Consider the following 19,876-nt stretch of genomic DNA (forward strand, 5'->3'; position numbering starts at 1 on the left):
ACAGGTACAGGGACAAGCTCTTCCTAACCTCACGGGGTGGCTGCATTTGTGGTCTTCACTTTACAAGGTGAGGAAACGGAGGCTTAGAGAGGTTATGTAACTCGGCCAAGGTCGCACAGGTGAGTGGTGCAGAGTGAGAACTCAGGTCTCTTCCAATACAGAGCTTATGTTCTGGCACAGCATTTCAGTAAATTTGGGAATCACAGAAATAGTGACTCAATTCCATGCCCTGTATGACTAAATATCACAGTCTTTTTTAAAAAAAAATACCACAGGTTTTTAAATATTATGTAGTTTCACAATTATTTTTTATGGTATATAATGGTATATAATGTTATATTAAGTGATTGTTTCATAAATTATTTATCATTCCCTATTCTTTAAAATTATGTTGCTTTTTGTGGCTTGTGTTTGCTATTATAAATTATAGTTTAGTAACTGTCTTTGCCCACACAACTTTACCTATGTTTTGGGGTTATAACTCTAGAATAGATTCTCAGATGTGGAATTACTAGACAAAGGGCTATGAACATTTTAATGGTGCTTGTATATGTTGCTGAATTGCTTTTTTTTTTTTTTTTTTTCCTTTGAGACAGAGTCTGCTCTGTTGCCTGAGCATCAGGACAGTGGCGTGATCAATGCTCACAGCAACCTTGAACTCCCGGGCTCAAGCGATCCTCCTGCCTCAGCCTCCCAAGTAGCTGGGACTACAGGTGGGTGTCACCTCACCTAGCTGATTTTTTCTATTTTTTTTTTTTTTTGAGAGATGGGGGTCTTGCTCTTGCTTGAGCTCCTGACCTGAGGTGATGATACTCCCACCTCAGCCTTGCAGACTACTAGGTGAGTGTGAGCCACCGCACCCAGTCACTGAATTCTTTTCTGTCAACACAGTGTGTGAGAGTGCTAGTTTAATTTCATCCATTCCATCAGTGAACAGTATCATGGGGGGTAAAGAATAGGTAAAACAGAATCTCTTTATTGTAATTTTGCATTTCTCTCTTTTCTTTTCTTTCTTTTTTTTTTTTTTTTTATGAGAGACAAGGTCTCACTTTGTTGCCCAGGCTGGAATGTAGTGACATCTCACTGCAGCCTCCAAACTCCTGGGCTTAAGTGATCCTCCTGTGTCAGCCTCCTGAGTACCTAGGACTACAGGTATGCGCCACAATTTTTTGTAGAGATGGAGTCTTGCTATGTTTCCTAGAATGTTTTTGAACTCCTGGCCTCAAAAAGTCCTCCTGCTTTGGCCTCTGAAAGGATTACAGGCATGAGCTAGGCTGAAAATTCCTTCACATGTTGTTTACAACTTGTACTTTTTTTCTTTCTTTCTTTATATTTTTTTTAAAGACAGAGTCTCACTTTGTCACTGGTAGAGTGCTGTGGTGTCATAGCTCACAGCAACCTCAATCTCTTGGGCTCAAGTGATTCTCTTGCCTCAGCCTCCCAAGTAGCTGGGACTACAGGTGCCTCCCACAATGCCCAGCTATTTTTTTAGAGATGTGATCTCACTCTGGCTCAGGCTGGTCTCAAACCTGTGAGCTCAGGCAATCTACCCACCTTGGCCTCCCAATGTCCTTTCTTTTTTGATCAGTATTTTGGATCATAATGCTTGTCATTTTTTAATAATTTATATGAGTTTAGTAAGATTTATTGCCATGTTTTTGTCAGTTGTTTTTCCCAATCTATTGTTTTACCTTTTTAAAATTAGTTTTTTTAAAATCATGTGGCTATTTAATATTTTTATATAGTCAAATCTGTTCATTCTTTCTCTAAGGCAGAGATCTAAGTTCTCTGCTTTGGTTAGAGATCTAAGTTCTCTGCTTGTAAGGGATTTATTTCCTTCTAGTATTTACTTTGGTGGATGATGTGGAAAGTAGACTTAAACAGACTTTAAGAAAATAATGCTAACCGGTGTTTCTAATGTCATTTATGAGCAATCCTTATGCTTTCTAATACTTTATAAAATTTCATCTTTTTATACTTTTAGCTTTTCTATGTTATATGATTTTTCTGGATTATTTGATTTCTTTATAGGAGCTATTTACTTCTATGCCATTATCATTGCTGCTTTTATAATATGAAGGGAGACTGAGTTGAGTAGAGTAATATTGAATCAAAATAAGGTATTAGGGCCCGGGTTGGTGCCAGCACTCTGGGAGGCCAAAGAGAGAGGATCCCTTGAACTCAGGAGTTTGACACCAGCCTGAACAAGTACGAAACTCCCTTATAGAAATAGACAAGTTAGCTGGGCATTGTGGTGGGTGCTTATAATCCCAGCTACTCAGAAGGCTGAGAGGCAAGAGGATTTCTTGAGCCCGGGAATTTAAGGTTGAGCTAGGCTAACACCACCACACATTTGCCTGGGCAACAGAGTGAGACTAAATCTCAAAGATAAATAAGTAAGTAAATAAATAAACAGTAAGGTATTGGTTAAGTGCATAGGCCCTGGAGACAGATTGGTCAGCCTTAACTTCTCTGTCCCTCAGTCTTATATCTGTTAAATGAGGAATAGTAATAGCATTTATTCCAGAGTTGTTGAGGTAAGGAATTAAAAGCTACATCAAAACACACATACACACTGAAAAGTATTTGATGGATGTAAATGTGTATCAAGTGCTGAAGTATATATATATATATATATGTATTTTATATTCATAAATGTGCATTATACATATGTATTTTTATGGAGTCACATTTCTTATTCTTTCCCTTTATGACTGGAGGGCAAGAATGATACTTTTCACTCTTTATACATTAAAAACTTGGTACGTTTAAAGACAGACAAGTGGCAGAGAGAGATACAAGATGTCGGCTCGGCGCCTGTGGCTCAAGCGGCTAAGGCGCCAGCCACATACACCTAAGGTGGCGGGTTCGAATCCCCAGCCCAGGCCCGCCAAACAACAATGATGGCTGCAACCAAAAAAAAATGGCCAGGCGTTGTGGTGGGTGCCTGTAGTTCCAGCTACTTGGGAGGCTGAGGCAGGAGACTCGCTTGAGCCCAGGAGTTGGAGGTTGCTGTGAGCGTGATGCCATGGCACTCTACCCAGGGGGATAGCTTTAGGCTACGTCTCAAAAAAAAAAAAAAAAAAAAAAGAGATACAAGATGTCCCAAAAGTCGCCCCTGAAGGTGCCATACATGGGTAATTTTCCAAAACATTCTCTATGTGTTGCCACCTCTTTGTAAAATTTTGTAGTGAATATTTTGTAAATAAAGGCATATTTAGCTACAACGTCTCATTTTCCCTATATCCTGTTGGGATACCCTGTACATGCAATGTGCATACCCCAAAGATTATTAAGTGAAGGATTCCCACCAATCCGTTAGAAAAAGACAAATACAAAATAAAAATGGGCAAAGATTGTAAACAGGCAATTCCCAGAAGAAATGGGAATTGTATAGACAGCCAGTAAACATACAATGTTCAACCTCAGTAAGAATAATGAACTAGGAAAGCTTGTTTGCATGGCAAATTCATAAAATCTGTTAAAATGTAAAATATTCACAGATTTGATATGTACTAGAAAAATACTATTCAATTGTTAAATAAGTATATATAGCATAATCATATTAATGTTAAAAGTTTAACATAAATAAAATTATATTTTTATTTGTATACATAAAAAATTCATTTAGAAAGTACTGGATGTATGATATCAAGCAGTTTACTCTGTCCCTTCTGGAGAGGGAAGTAGAATTAGGGCAAGGTTGCTTTTCCTTTTGCTAGATATACTTCTGTGTTTGAATTTATATGACTTTGCATTTGCGTTTTTGTATAAAATGAATACATTTACTTTTCCAGGGCCACAGGCAAGGAAATTCTTTTTTTTTTTTTTTTTTTGAGACAGAGCCTCAAGCTATCGCCCTGGGTAGAGTGCTGTGGCATCACACCTCACAGCAACCTCCAACTCCTGGGCCAAGTAGCTGGGACTACAGGTGCCCACCACAATGCCCAGCTATTTTTTGGTTGCAGCTGTCATTGTTGTTTGGCAGGCCTGGACTGGATTCAAACCACCAGCTCAGGTGTATGTGACTGGTGCCTTAGCTGCTTGAGCCACAGGCACTGAGCCTGGCAAGGAAGTTCTTGGGAGCAGGATTCCAGGTGTCGAAGCTCAGGGTTGGGAAAAGCTGAGGTGATACACTTTAGGAAGTGACTTTGGGTGGAAGTGTTTTAAGATACCTCTCAGGGGTGTCCGACTTTTGGCGTCTTTGCATTGAAAGAAGAGCTGTCTCAGGCCACACATTAAATACACAAACACTAACAAAAGCTGAGCAAAAAGAAAGGTCCATGCATAATTTTCATGATCTCCAGCACCACAGATAAGCAAGAAAGTCCTACGAATGGCAAAACATAACTATAGTCCATAAAGTAGAAGGGAAGAGGAGAGACAGGGGAGGGGAGGGGAGGAACAGGAGAAGGGAGGGTATTCGGGGGGATCTCACCTAATGTGCATGATGCAATGGTACATTTCAAAACTATTAAGAAGTGAATATAATTGTGATGGATGTGTTACTTGGTTCAATGTAAACATTTCACATTGTATATCAAAGCAGTACCCTGAACCCTATAAATGCATCAATGTACAAAGTTATGATTTAATAAAAAAATTAATTATTAAGAAAAAAAAGAAAGTCCTCATATAATCTGCAGCCAGCGGGCCAAAGGTTGGACATGCCTGCAGGTTTTAATTTACATTTTAGAAGAGGAAACAAGAATTTGTTGAGAACTCAACCTGAGAGGCATGGAGGAAAAGTTGCTTGATTGTGAGTGTAGGCCTCTTCCCAACTTCTGTTCCTGTTTTTAGGCTTTACGCAGCTATGTGCCCACAAGCATGGCTCATAGACACCCCTGGAGTCATTGTGCTCCCCTCCTTCCTTTCCATCCTGTGTTCCTTCTCTTTAGTTTAAAATCTGTCATCTGAGGTTCAAAATAGCCCTCCATCCATTATGCACCCAGCAGATACACAGCACAGCCAGGCAGTGCTCCAGGCCCTGGGGAGATGAGAATGAGCAAGAGAGAGACTGTGCCAGCCTCAGTGGGAGAGCGGGGACAGTGAATGCTAACGAATCACGTCACCACATTGTGATCCTGGCTGTGAGGCGGCCCTTATGAGGCCCTGGTAGAGAGAGTGACTGGGTGGGCTCCTGTGCCGGGTGGCCAGGCTGCTCTGAGGATGGCTTGCACTGCTCCAGCCTCTCCCACCCCACACCCTTCTCCGCACCTCTACTGCCATTTCTTCATTCCTTGCACTGGGACTACTATTTTACAGATTTTAGTTGTTTAACTTCTATTTTGCACAGTTATTGCCATGGCTGACTACCTTTATCACTTTTCCTAAAATTGACTTAAATTATTAATGTATCTAAAGAGGAAACTGGGCTTGGCACCTATAGCACAGTGGTTATGGCGCCAGCCACACACACCAAAGGTGGCATGTTCAAACCTGGCCTGGGCTAGCTCAACAACTGCAATAAAAAATAGCTGGGCACTGTGGCAGGTGCCTGTAGTCCCAGCTACTCTGGAGGCTGAGGCGAGAGAATCGCTTAAGCCCAGGAGTTTGAGGTTGCTGTGAGCTGTGACGCTACAGCACTCTACCGAGGGCAACATAGTGAAACTCTGTCTCAAAAACATAATAATAATAAAAAATAAATATATAATAAAAACATACTTTAAAAATCTCTTTTAATAAAAATAAGAAGGAAACTCCCTATAATCCCAGCATTGTGGGAGCCTGAGGAGGAAGAATTGCTTGAGCTCAGGAGTTCGAGACTCACCTGAGTGAGAGTGAGACCCTGACTCCTAAAAAAATGGAAAAACCCAGCTGGGGCGAATGCCTGTAATCCCAGCAGCTTCCGGAGGCCGAGGCAGAGGGATACCCACAGCCTGAGCTGGAGGTTGCAGTGAGCTATGATGCCACTACACTCTGCTCAGGGCATAGGGTGGGACTATGTGTCAAAAAAAAAAAAAAAAAGGCAAAAAAATAAAAATAAATAAGCAGGGAAAAAGACAAAAGGGAAACTGTGTGACTTGCTATGAGAAACAAGGAAAATGAAATGATGGCAAATTTAAAAATTAAAATTATTAGTAACGAAGGCGCAGAATTCTTACCGTGGTCTGTAAGAGTACACGGGGTTGCTTTGGTCACACAGGGATGCTATTTAGATGAGAGACAGGGAATGTATTACATTTCAATATGTCACTAGCAGAAAACGTCTCTACTGTCTGTGAGTTCAGTGAGGCTGCTGCAGGAAGGAAATGAGAGAAAGACTGCAGAGAGAGTGAGGTAAGCCTGCAGCCACCAGGGAATCAGAGGGTCCCCATAAGACAGACGGTGCAGGAGCCACACCTGGTTGCTGTAGTAATGGGTCTCCTGCAATGACAATAGGCACAAGTGCCTGAAATGAGCGGCCCAGGAGCTAAGTGGCCTACCTAGCTGCCCCTTGGGGAAAGTCAGCAGACTGGTTGGGGAGGAGGTTCTGCAGCAGATAAAGGATGAGATCCTTCGGGATGGTCTTTGGTTGTAAACAAGTGTCTCAGTCTGGAGGCTTGAGAACCTCTCTGGTACCCACTGCCTGCTGTCACCTGTCAGAGGTCTCCTTGATGAGGTCTGAGCATAAGTAAAAGAAGTCCTCTGGCTTCACCTGTGCTACTGGGAGCCCTTGCTGCATGGGAGGAGCCCAGGATGGGGAAGAGGTATGGCAGCTTTGGTAACCTAGCTTTGGCTGCTTTACAATTTGGGTACCTCCCGGGCCTTCTCCAAGGAGGACTAGGTCAATCTGATGGGATTAGGGCAGTGAGGGGTGGTCAGCAGGGCTGCTGGGATCAGGGCAGTGAGGGGTGGACAGCAGGGCTGATGGGATCAAGGCAGTTGAGGGGTGGTCAGTGGAGCTGATGGGATTGGGGCAGTCAGCAGGGCTGATGGGATCGGGGCATTGAGGGGTGGTCAGCAGGGCTGATGGGATCAGGGCAGTGAGGGGCGGTCAGCAGGGCCCCTCTGTGTTCCAGCTTGCCAGCCTCTGCCCTGTAGCCACAGGAACTTGGAGCCCTTCCCACTGGCTCTCCTGCCTCCTGGCTTGGTGTCTCTGATGCTTGCTTTGCTGTTTCCTCTGCCTGTGGATGTCGCCCCCTCTTGTCTACTAAGTCACGTTTATTGTCCTGGAAATACGGCTGGAAGGGTCTTTCCTCCCTGGCTTGGCCACGTGCCCCCTTCAATAAGCTCTGATAGCACTGTATGGCTCTCTTTAATAGTGTTTTCCCAGGAGTTATCTTGCATTTTCATGACTGTCTGATAGTTTCCTACCCTGAATGTGAGCCCCAGGTGGGGAGGGATGGTGTTTGTTCTTCCCATTTCTGTGTCTGGGTGCCTACTTTAGTGCCTCAGATATCCGAGGTGCTCCAGAAATGTTCCTTGAGCAAGTAAACGGACCATGCAGTCCCCAGCTGTTAGACTGTGTAAAGGCCTGCATTCTCCCGGTTCCTTTTGGACCTGATTTTTCCTTTACCAGTTGCAGCAAAGCACAGGCTGAAGGGAAGACAAGACCCCCAGGAGTGGGGGGGCCGTGGGGCATGTGTGGGGACTTGGGAATGGGGCGCCCACTGGACAGTTTTGAGCAGAGAAGGGAGCAGAACAGACCTAAGTCTTACAAGGATCACTGTGGTCACTGTGGGAAGTGCCACCTGGGTGACTCAGGGGCGTTAGGATCATGGGGATCCTGCTGTGTGTTTGTTGCTCTGACTTTTGACAAGAGGGTGATGCTGAGGTCCCGAGTTTCCTACATTAAAACACTCAAACACATAAATTTTCAATTAACAAACGTGTGCTGCGCCCCAAAGCCACTCCTGGCTTCCCAGCCCATAGGCACCAGTTTAGGTGCGTGGCCCTGCCAGGTCCTCCGGTGCTACAGAGGGACTACAGGCCACCCAGGAAGAGGCACCCTCATCACCGAGTGCCTCAGATACCACTTTCCTCTCCAGCATCCCCCGTCCCCATCACCAGAGCTCTTCAGTGGCTTCTCTCTGACGGGGATTGCTGTGTCCTCTGATACTCGTTCATTTATTCACTGAAATATCACAGGGACTCCGGGGCTATCCCACTTTCTGAGTGCTGACTCACGTCACCCAGGCCTTTTAAATTTTTGTAATTACACCAAAAAGAAAGTTTCTGAACATTCCCCACATGTTAGGTGTTGATCCAGCTGCTGTGCACAAATGCAAAGGTGAATCAGATTTGGTGCTTTTCGTTGTTTGGGGAGACAGGATGTTGGCGCACAGTTGTACAAAAGAAGGCAGTAAACGTAAGCAAGATAGATAAAATCCTTGGAATTTAGAGGCACATCAAATCACTTTTGTCTTTGTGTAGGTGTGGGGAGGTGGTAGTTAGATAAGGCTGCAAGGAAGAAATAACATTTAATCTGAGACTCGAAGGATGGATAAGCCTTATGCATATAGTAGGTAGCCTTTTAAGTTTGTGTTCTTTAGCATAATGCATTAAAATTCCTTATTTTGTGTGTCAGTAGTTCCTTTTTCTTTTTTTAAGAGACAGGGTCTCAATCTGTTGCCCAGGCTAGAGTACAGTGGTGCAATCATAGCTCGATGCAGCCTCGTACTCCTGGGTTCAAGCAATCCTCTTGCCTCAGCCTCCCGAGTAGCTGGGACTACAGGCACCTGCCACCATGCCTGGCTAATTAAAAAATTGTTGTTGTGTGTGGACATGGAGTCGCACTCTATTGCCCAGGCTGGTCTTGAATTCCTGGCCTTGAGCTATTCTCCCACCTCGGCCTCCCAACTTGCTGGGGTTATAAACATGAGCTGCTGCGGTAGTTTATTCCTTTTATTGTTGAGTAGTGTCTGTTGTCAGGATGCACCACAGTTTATTTATCCACTCATTATTGGAGGATGATTGGGTTGTTGCTGGGTTTTACTATTAATAATCAAGCTGCTGTGAATATTAGTGTTGCAGATGTATGAATATAAATTTTTATTTCTCTCGGATGTATACTGAAGAGCAGGATTACTGAATTATATAAATGCATGTTTAATTTTTAAGAAACTGTCTGGGCATAGTGGCTCACACCTGCAACCCCAGCACTCTGGGAGGCCCAGGGAGGAGGATTGTTAGAGGGCAGAAATTTGAGACCAGCCTGGACAACATAGTGAGACAAAGGGCATAGTAGTGCATGTCTGTAGTCCCATCTACTCAGGAGGCTGAGGCAGGACCACTTGAGTTCAGGGGTTCAAGGCTTTATAGTGAGCTGTGATTGCACCACTGCACTCCAGCCTGGGTGACAGATTAACGTGTTGTGTCGAAAAAAAAAAAGAAAAAGCAGCTGCTACACTACTTTGCAAGGTGACTGTACTATTAGCAATGTATTAGAGTTCAGTTGCTTCATATCCTTGATAGCATTTGACAGTTTTATTTTAAAAAATTTTTAGCCATTCTCATAGGTGTGTGGTAATCTCTCCTGTGGTTTCAATTTGTATTTTCTTTTTCTTCTTTACTTTTGTTAGAGATGGGGTCTTGCTGTCCTGCCCAGGCTAGATGGAGTGCAGTGGCACGATCATAGCTCACTGTGGCCTCAAGTGATCCTCCTGCCTTGCTTGGCCTCTGGAGTAGCTAGGACTGCAGACATGTGCCACCGTGCCCAGCACATCAATTTGTATCTTTTTAATGATTAATGATGTGGAACATCCTTTCATGGGCTTATTTGCCATTTGAATGGTTTATTTAAATCTTGGGCCATTTTTTATTGAGTTGTGCATTTTGTTGTGATAATGAAGATTATTTGTTGTTACTGAGTTTTGAGAGCTCTTTGTAAATTCAGGAACCACGTCCTTTATCAGTTTTGTGTTTTGCAGATACTTCCCTTCCAGCTTGTGGCTTGGCTTTTCGTTTTCTTGACAACGTCTTTTGAAGACTAGAAGTTTTAAATTTTGACAGTGTCTAATTTACCAGGATTTTTTATGATTATTTTATGGATCATACTTTTGGTGTTATATCTAAGAAATTTTTGCCTAACTTGAGGTCACGAAGATTTTCTCTGTTTTCTTCAAGAAGTTTTCTAGTTTTAGGTTTCACCTTTAGGTCTACAATCCATCTTTAACTGACAATTTGTTGTGGACCAGATACTGGGCCCATGGCTGTGGAACCAAAGCTGAGTGAGACGGAGCCCTTCACTCCAGGACCATCTGGGCTGGTGAGGTGGGGTGTAAGTCAGACAGGCAAACAGAACATTCATCTGGGATAAGGAAAGCAGGCAAGCCCAGGTGCACTCACTGTGGTGGGGAGGCAGGACCATTCCCAGACAAGGGGTTGTGAACTGAGTTTTACAGGATGGTAGGAGGTAGGGAGAAAGCAGGGATCTGGACACAGAGTGGCCTTGGGGAGGCCCAGAAGTTGATGACAGAACTCTGCATCTCCTGGGCTGCTGGGTGGTTGTCAGGAAAGGGAAGAGGGGATCAGGGCCCATGTATGCCTTTTCCTCAAAGAAAAAGGAGGTGGGGGTGGCATTCTGGTGGCTCATGTCGTGTTCTTTGAAGGACAAGTGGAAACTGTCTTTCTTCATTCAAAGACAGACATCTTGTATTATAAGGAGCCCATCCTTAGGGGGTAGCTGAAGTGCTGTTACATAACTCCTTCTGTCCCCCACCCTGGGAACAGATCACATGTAGCAGTTGCTGTACTTTCTGTTCCTTGCAGACTTACTCCTGAGGACTACACAGGGAATGTGTAATGAGGAGGTAATCCCAGCAGCAACCTGCAAAATTATCCCTCATATTTATGATTCTTGTATGTATTTAAAACACAATAAAGTGATGCTGAGTAAAGATGGGGCATATTCCTGGCACTGAATGGAGTAACCCCACAAAGCACAGCAGTTGCTTTCATTAGCCAGCTGGCACTACAGGAAAAGAGCTAAAGCCTGTGGGTTAGAAAAGAAAATTTCAGGAATGTGAGAACAAAAAAGAAATCAGCTGTGTTCAGTGATTTAACTTAATCTGGTAACAATAAGGAAACCCAGAGCCCATGGCACTCTGAGCAGTGGCAGCTCCCACGCACGTGTGAAGGGATGGTCTTTCCCCTTTAACAGAGTGAGTGTCCACCACAGCCCTGGGCTCCCAAAGTGGCAGGGTGGGCCTGAGTCAGGGCCTGTCCAGAGGCAATCCCAGGTTTGCTCCTATTAGCCTCTGCACCTACAGAAGCTCCACCAAAGTCCTGTATTCCCCTCCTTTCTTCCTGGTGGTCCCAAGGAGCAAAAGTAAATTAACAGCCTCAGCCATCACGCCACTCCTCCTTTCTGGACTTGGCTAGATATTCTAGGATGGCTGCTGCCACATTTCCTTGGCAATGAAGACCTCTGCACACCTGCCCACAGGTGTCTTCTGGGGCTGCAGATGGGCACCCTCCCTGGCCTGCTGTCACCTCCACCACCTGAGGCTCCGCCACCACCAGGGGTTTTCTATCTGTGAGGTGCCAGAGCACCAAGTCTTCAGTGAGGCCCCGTTGACATGATGTGGTGTTTGACCTTTGAATCTCTTGAGGAAACAGTTCTCTATGTTGTCTGGATGGCCCTGTTCCTACCTGCCTCTCCTTCCCCAGGCCAAGAGTTGCCCCGGGAGGCTCTTCAGTTCCTCAGACAGACTGCGTGGGGCCCTCCCCTGGAGGCTTCCTGAGATGCTGGGGCCATAGCACCCCATGTTATTGGGATCCATTGAGACCCTGCTACTCTGAATCCTCTTCAAGCTTTATCAAGCTTTCGTAACTTAGGGCTGCCTTTGAAGAATAAATGTATCATGGTGTAAAATCTGTTTCTTCCTGGGGCTGGGGGGAGACCTTTGTGAATATATCAGAAGCTGTATGACTCTGGTGTCCCATTTCTGAGGAGGGTACAAGGAAGGAGCCGGAGCCCTGGCTTTTTTCCCTTATAGGCCAAAATTATGTATTTTGCAAAGCTCAAAATTTGTTTTTGTTAGTAAGTTGGTTGTCTTCCCCCAAACACACACACAAAGTCAGAAACTAGTCGCGATAGCTTGGGTGAGTCCCTCCCTCAGCATGTGGGGTGGGGGTGGGGTGCCCTGCCTCTGATGGAAGAAACTAGTGCAGGTGAGCAGATAACTTTCAGGGAGGAGAAGTGACTGATTAAAGCACAGAAAGTATTGAAGGGAGCCATGTGAGGAGGTCCAGGCACGTGACTCCTGGCCATCCCTGCTGGAAGGCTTGTTGCCATGGTGACAGTGGAAGAGGAGCTGCAGTGGGGAGCGGGTGGGATGCTCCACTCCGTCCTCACCTTCCTGAATTGTGAAGCCACTTTCTCAGCATGGGGCCTTGCAGAATTACCCTGGGAGGTTTCTCCTGTGGGTCCCGTTTGCAGCACAGCTGGGTGCATCTCGTGGTGGGTGTGTGGCAGGTGCAGGCTCCTCTCAGGAGTTGGCAGAGCTGTGCTGGCTCCTTCCTTGCTTGTACCTTCCTTTGGTCAAACGGCCAGCTGAGAGAGGGTAGTGGATGTGGGCCAGATCTGTCCACCCATGGGCAGGGCTTATCACGGAGGGTCCTTTATTTCATCTGTGCCCAGCAGTGCTGGGGGAGAGGATGTGTCCCCTAAGCCTGCCAGGTCAGAGCACAGGGAGCTCCGGGGTGGGGGTGGGGCAGTGTCCCTGCAGTCCTTGCATTGTTCCTAGAGGAAATAGAACAGAGTAAGATCCGACTGGCCTGCCTGGTGCCTTAGAAGTTGGGCCTCTCTCCCCACCTGACTTAGGGGCCCCAGTTAGGAACAAAGAAGCAGAAAATCTGGGATAAAAGATAAGATACCCGGACTTGATACTTTAAATTAGCAATTTTCTAACTTAGTGACTATCATTAGTTCCCCCTTTACAAAGCAGCTACTAGCAGAAATTCATCATATTTCTTTAAAGATGTGTGGTTAAATCTTCAACCCTAAAAATGTGAATTTTTATTTACTGTTACTATGAAACTAGGATGTACACCAAAAATTTCAGAAATCAATTCAGGAAATTAGATAAAGCAGTAGATGATTTTTAGAGATTTGGTACTAAATAATTTTACAACTGTTTCTGAGCATGACTGTGAGTTAGTGAGATTAAGTTTTTCCCACATCAGTAGGTAATAATGCCGGAAGACTCTGTATCCACATCCATGGGGTTCTCATCCTGAAAGCAGTTCTGGAACTTTTTCAGACTTAAGTCTTAGGGGAGAAGGAATGTCTTCGCTTTCTAGTCCTGTGTAGCGTTCACTGTTAACTCAGCACCTGCTGGTGACTGCCTATTTGCTGGAACCTGAGTGCCTTCGTAGGTGTTCCCCAGCTGGTGGGCAGGGGCAGGGAGACACCCACATGAATGTCTTCAATGAAAGACAGAATTTAAATAATTCATTAAATACTATCCCTTGAGCACCTATTGTGTGCCAGGAGCACCAAGGTGAACAAGGGAGGCCAGGACCTGCTGCGGTAGACCTTCCATGGTGGCAGAGGGAGGCAGATAATCGCTGATCAAGGACAGATAAAAAGTGGCAGTGATAGCCTTAGTTTGGTGATAAAGGCTCTGAAGAAACATTGGGGACTGGGGGTGGGTGGGCGGGAGAGCTACTCTAGACAGTGGGGAGAACACACCTCCTAAAGGAAGTGCCTGGAGCAGAAACAGAGAGGAGGGAGGCTCCCCAGGAGGAGCTGGAAACCAGCCCAGCTCATTCCAGGTGAAGTCCAGTGAGGCAGGCAGTGCTGTGGGCCAGGCTGAGGTGGGGAGGTGGGCAGGGCCAGACTGCTGAGGACCTTGGGGGCCCTGACAGCTTAGATTTTCATTCCTAATGCCATGAGAGGCTCTTGGAGGAGTTTGTGTAGGAAGTGATGTGATCTGATTTGTGTGTGCGTTTAAATACATTTTTGGGGGGTGCAGCAGAGTCTCAGTCTGTTGCCCTGGGTAGAGTGTCATGGCATCATCATAGCTCACAGCAACCTCAGTCTCTTGGGCTCAAGTAATTCTTCTGTCTCATCCTCCTGAGTAGCTGGGACTACAGGCACCTGCCACTATACCTAGCTAGTTTTTCTATTTTTAGTAGAGACGGGGTCTTGCTCTTACTCAGACTGGTCTTATAAGCTCAATTAATCCACCTGCCTCTGCCTCCCAGAGTGCTAGAATTACAGGCATGAACCACTGCACCTAGCCTTAAATAGATAATAAACCACGGTAACATGAAATTTGCCCTCTTAACCATTTTTAAGTGGCCAGTTCATGATTTGTGTTTTTCAGAGACCCCTCTGGCTGCCAAGAAGGCATTAATGTATGGGCTGAAGGGGCAAGGAGAGGCAGAGAGGCTGGTGGGTGGTGCCGCTGCAGCCAGGGCCCTGGCAGGAGGCTCGCGGCAGACAGTGCCTGCAGACAGAGGCGGTCGGAAGACAGCCACAGTATTTCTAGAAGTTTAGAGGTAGAAGTATCAAGAGCCCCAAAGGAGGGGATAGAACATTCACAGAGGGAGGGTCTCAGATGGATGAATGCCCCAAGATGAGAACTGTGAGCTCGTTAGAAGGGTGGAGAAGAGCCTGGCCACCACAGGGTGGGTGAGTGGTCAGCGTGGCTTGGCCGAACTCAGCTAGGTAAGTAGTCACTTGATTTGGTGGGTGATACAGTCTGAATGTTGTTGTCCCCTCAAAGTTCATCTATTGGAACCTAAAACCCAATGTGATTGTACCAAGAGGTGAGGCCTTTGGGAAGTAAATCTCAGTAGGGCTCCACCCTCATGGTGGGATCAGTGCCTTACAAAAGAGGCTCCAGGGAGCCACTTAGCCCCTGCTGACTGTGAGGTGCAGCAGGAAGGCATTCTCCTTGAAGCAGAGTGAGCCCTCCCCAGACACTGCATCTGCTGGCGCCTTGGTCGTGGTCTTTCCAACCTCCAGAACTGTGAGCAGTAAATTGAGCCATGGGGTGTGGCTGCAGTGTCTGGTCCCCTTCCCCAGCACAGAGCTGCTAGAGAGGGGCACAGAGTGGGGACGTGGAGGGACAGTCAGGGAGCCCAGGATGAGCACCCAGCTCCCTAAGCCTGGCTAACTTCAACATGAGCTTCCAAAATGAGTTCAAATCACTCCCCTCTAGAAAACCTTTCCCAGTGTGGGAGGAGCTCACAAGGACTCCTCTCCCTGTCTGCCCACTCACCTGAGGCATTTGGTTATAGCAGCCTAAACTAAGACCTTGGGGGGCCTGTGTCTTCCCTGGGCATCAGCAAAGTCCCCGACAGTCATCATTACTGCTGTAAAGCCTGGATGACAGCACCTGCCTCCTGGGGTGGTTGAGAGCATGAGAGAACATAGAGGAGAGTGCTGAACAAGCCACCCGGCTCATAGTTAGGGTTTTGAGCAGGGGATAACTGGCCCCACCTGGATTTTTGGAAGTCTGTCTTGAATATGTGGATGGGATGAGCTCCAGGAGGGCCTTCGGCACAGGTCTGAGCTGGAGAGAAAGGCGGGGCTCCCACAGGGAACATCACAGGCGTTTCATCTGCCAGTCTGGGCAGCGGTGAATTTGAGAAGTGAGATCTAGGGAGAAGTCCACCATGAGTCAGAGGTTTGAGAGCGAGAGAAAGGCCAATGATGGAAATGGGGAAGTCAGGGGTGCAGCTGGTTACGCAGAGTCTGTTCTGTTTCTGTGCCCAGGCAGATGCCATGAGGTTGCCCGAAGAAGGGCTTATGGGCCAGCTGGGCAGGCAGGTGAGTGGACAGACAGGGAGAGGAGTCCTTGTGAGCCCCTCCCACACTGGGAAAGGTTTTCTAGAGGGGAGTGATTTGAACTCATTTTGGAAGCTCTTGTTGAAGTTAGCCAGGCTTAGGGAGCTGGGTGCTCATCCTGGGCTCCCTGACTGTCCCTCCACATCCCCACTCTGTGCCCCTCTCTAGCAGCTCTGTGCCGGGGAAGGCGACCAGACACTGCAGCCACACCCCATGGCTCAAGATGGCCCAAGCTGTGGCAGCCTCTGGTTCCCTCTGATGCTGTAATTTCATTCTTAGTTACTCTGCAATAGACCTGTCTAAAACTATTGCTACAGAATGGGCTCTTGAAGTATTTTATTTTTCTACAGCCTTGGCTCAATCTTTCTTAATTCTTTGATGTGAAGCTACATCATAGGTAAGGATGTAAGTACTGATTAGTGGTCATTCAGCCCTTTGGGACACCAGCTTCTTGGGTCAACTTTGGAGACAGAAGGATGTCACAGACTAGTGATTCTGAGCTCTTAGTCTCAATATAGCTGCCAGATTACAGCCTCTCTCTTAAGTCTGGGTTTCATGCTTGGGACCTGCCTCAGCCTCTGTTTCTCATTCCAGAATACACCCTCTTCCTTATGGGTCTCCGCCTCCTGGCAGCATTTCGAGGTTTCTGTAAGTTCTTACTCTCTGTCATTTGAGGTGGTGTGGTTAACAACGTACAAATGTTCTTTTCCATCTACTTTTTGTTTTACCGTTTCTTGATTCTTGTTTTTCTTCCTATGACATCCACTGTTGGGATCACTAAAGTTTAGTTGATAGTTTTTTGTTGTTTTTTAATGAGGGAATAAAGAAAAAAACTATCTTTAATTTCAAGTTAAAGTGAGGGTACAAACAACCAGGTCACAATATTTGAATTTGTTAGGTAGGTCCCTCTTGTAGCCGTGTCCCGTTTGTGGTTTTTCTTCTTGTGCTATGTCGAAACTTTCCCTTATTTACCAGAAAGGAATCTAAGGCTATTGGGATGAGTTGACATCTCAAGACCATGGGAAATACTCAGTTTTGAAGCTCTTCCTGTGTCCACCTGCCCAAGTCTGGGATTTCTTCAGCTGCTTAGGTTTTTTGTGTTAAACGTTTCCATGTTAGATGGGAAATAACAGTACGCTGGTGTGCTGGGCAGCCTGTGACCAGCATCCGGGCTCTCTGCTCCCTACAGCACAGTCTCTCAACCGAGGCGCTGCTGATGTTTTGGGCCAGATAATTCTTTGTTGTGGGGCTGCCCTTTATGTCATGGGTTGTTTAGAAGCATCTCAGGCCCCTACCAGTGACACCCCACACTATGACAACTGTGAAAGTTTGGACACAATACCGTATGTCCCCTGGGGGCAGACACACACACACATACACACTGCTGAAGGAGAGGTCAGAAGCAAGCTCAACCCATGTCCTGAAAAGCTCTAGCTTGGTATTTTTCGTCTGTTGCTCACTTAGGGTCTGTTTCCTGCTGAGTCCCCTGGTAATTGAGCTATGTGCACACTCCTATTTTGCTAGTTCTCAGACTTGAATGCCTCAGTCTTCCGCTTCCTAGTGTTATTGTACTTGGGTCCAGCCCTGAATGCCCTCTCCCACCCTGAGACTCGCCATTACTTTCTGATTGTCCAGAATGGTTTCCAGTTGCCTTTCTGCTTTCTGGCCTTAAGAGAGCAATAAAGCTGATGGCCCGAGATAACCCCTCAACACGGGCTCTGAAGGTAGTGATTCAGCCACAGAACAACATGTTTTGAGGGAGCAGGACACAGGCAAGGGCCCTGCCTTTCCCTGCTGCCCAGACGCCTAATTGTATTCCTTACATGGCTGTGCCCCGTTCCCTCCCTCCTTTCTTTTCTTCTTTATGCTGTCAATTTATGAGCCATGGTTTAAAGTCTTTTCCAGAGAGGAAAGAAGCTTGATATGAAAATGTTTGGCAAATCTAAAGAAAATAACCCTGGAGGCTCAGCTGCTATAGCATAGTGGTTAGGGTGCCAGCCTCATACACCGAGAGTGGCCAGTTCGAACCCAGCCTGGGCCAGCTAAAAGTAAAAAAAAAAGTAAAGGGCAGCACCTGTGGCTCAAAGGAGTAGGTCACTGACCCCAAATACCAGAGGTGGCGGGTTCAAACCTAACCCTGGCCAAAAACTGCAGGAAAAAAAAAAAAGTAAACTGGGTGGCACCTGTAGCTTAGTGGGTAGGGTACCATCCCCATATACTGAGTGAAGGTGGCAGGTTTGAACCTGGCCCTGGCCAAACTGCAATAAAAAATAGCCGGGCATTGTGGTGGGTGCCTGTAGTCCCAGCTACTCAGGAGGCTGAGGCAAGAGAATCGCCCTAGCCCAAGAGCTGGAGGTTGCTGTGAGCTGTGATGCCATAGCATTCTGCTGGGAGTGACAAAATGAGACTCTATGTCTAAAAAAAAAAAAAAAGAAAGAAAGAAAAAAAAAAGTCCCTGGAGAGACAGGCCTACACTCCACACTGGAGCGGGTTCCTCATTTTAACTGTAATTCCTTAATCAGTTTGATCCTTTGTGAAGACTGTGAGGATTTTAAGAAGTCAGGGGATTGGTAATGGAAACATTTTTCTTTAACTCTCTCGTGGTTGGCCAGAGCCCATTTCTTTTTTGTTTTATTTGACTCATTCATCTCCATAAGGAAACTGTCATTGGACTGGCATTCAGCAGCCTGGATTTGCTAAGGCCGGGACAGAGCTGATCTACCTTTGTCTGCCCAGTGCTCGATACACCTCTTCTCTTTTAATCTTGATGGTTTTGTGAAGACGGCATTTATAATTCTATCTTCCTGGGTGAAGATGCTAAGAATCATCGTGTTCAAAAAGCAAGCCGAGTCCCCCCCAAGTCAGCCATGGAACTGGACCACTTGGTCCACTTGGTCCACAAGTCCTTTCCCAAGAGACCCCATCCATTCCTGCTGTTTGGGCATGTGGGTTTCGGAGCCAGTTTAAACCGGGTTTGAATCTTGGCCCCATGATAAACTCTGTGATTTGGGCAAGTCACTTAACATCCCTGAGACGAAGGCGGTTTCCCCATCTGTAAAATATCTGTTTTCTCAGGTTACTAAAATGGAAATACTATGAATTGGGTGGCTTAGAAATAAAATTTATTGCTCACAGCTCACAGCTCTGGAGGGTGCGAGTCCAAGATGAAGGTGCTGGCAGGTTCCGTGTCTGGGGAGGCTCCGGGCCACAGGTGGCTTTTCCTTGTGTCCTCACTGGGCAGTAGGGAAGGAGCTCCCTCGCCTTCTTTTGGGTGGGTGCTAATCTGCTCACGAAGGTCCTGCCCTCATGGACTAATCATCTTCCAGATGTTCCACCTCTTAACATTACCACATTGGGGATTAGGTTTCAACATACAAATTCTTGGGGGCCACAAAGATTCAGACCATGGCAGGAGGTAATTTTTTCCTCATTGGGTTACACTGAGGAGTTAATGAGGAGCCTGCAGAGAGCTAGAAGGGGGCCTGAGTGAGCCTGTCCCTTCCTGGCAGGGAGCAGGGAGCAGGGAGCACAGCCGCTGCTCAGCCTGACCCAGTGTGGGGAGCAGCCTGCTTTCCCTGCACCGTTCTCGTTGTGTCTGGGATGACCCTGCAGGCCTGTCACTGCTCCCAGGCGTCGGGCTGGCCACATTCCCTACCTGTAGGTTGCTCTTCCTGTCGACAGTGAGTTGGACATCAGTGATTTCTTTACTGTATATTTTAAATTCTGAAAGAAGATGGGATTCGAAGGGAAGAATCTGGCTGGTAGATAGATACAAAGTGAAAGGTTTAGTCCAGGAAAAACAACAGCAGGCGTGAAGAGGGCAGGATGCTCAGAAAAGATTGTGTGGGAAGCAGGCAGGGTCCAGGTGAGACGAGTTCTCTAGGTACGTTCACGTGGGATTCATCTGATTGGATTCAGAAGGTGCTGGGAGAATAAAGAGGCCTGACTGAGCAAATGAAGTAACCCGGAGAATACTGCCTCTGAGCAAGGAACACGCGTCCTTAAAGAAGGTGGGATGTTTGTCAGGTGCTGTGTCCAGAGGGTTGTCAGATTTGGTGCCAGAGGTTAAGAGAGGAGTTTAGATCTTGGAATTTTGACTGAGAAGGCCTTCCGTCCTCTCTTCCTTCCTCTCTCTCTCTCTCTCTCTCTCTC

General features: G+C 46.4%; 1 protein-coding gene across 2 annotated transcripts in view; it reads left to right on the top strand.

Annotated features, from left to right (window-relative positions):
* The first annotated feature begins 681 nt into the window (after positions 1-681).
* The window catches only part of SPECC1 (sperm antigen with calponin homology and coiled-coil domains 1), a 258,533-nt gene continuing 239,338 nt past the window's right edge, over positions 682-19,876 (top strand). For both annotated transcript variants that reach the window (XM_023514043.1, XM_023514042.1), the window contains exon 1: positions 682-713. The gene's annotated coding sequence lies outside the window, so the exon portion shown is untranslated. The remainder of the gene's footprint in view (positions 714-19,876) is intronic.

The sequence above is a fragment of the Otolemur garnettii genome, unplaced genomic scaffold (assembly GCF_000181295.1).
Source record: "Otolemur garnettii isolate 467f Iridium unplaced genomic scaffold, OtoGar3 scaffold00046, whole genome shotgun sequence".
NCBI lineage: Eukaryota > Metazoa > Chordata > Mammalia > Primates > Galagidae > Otolemur > Otolemur garnettii.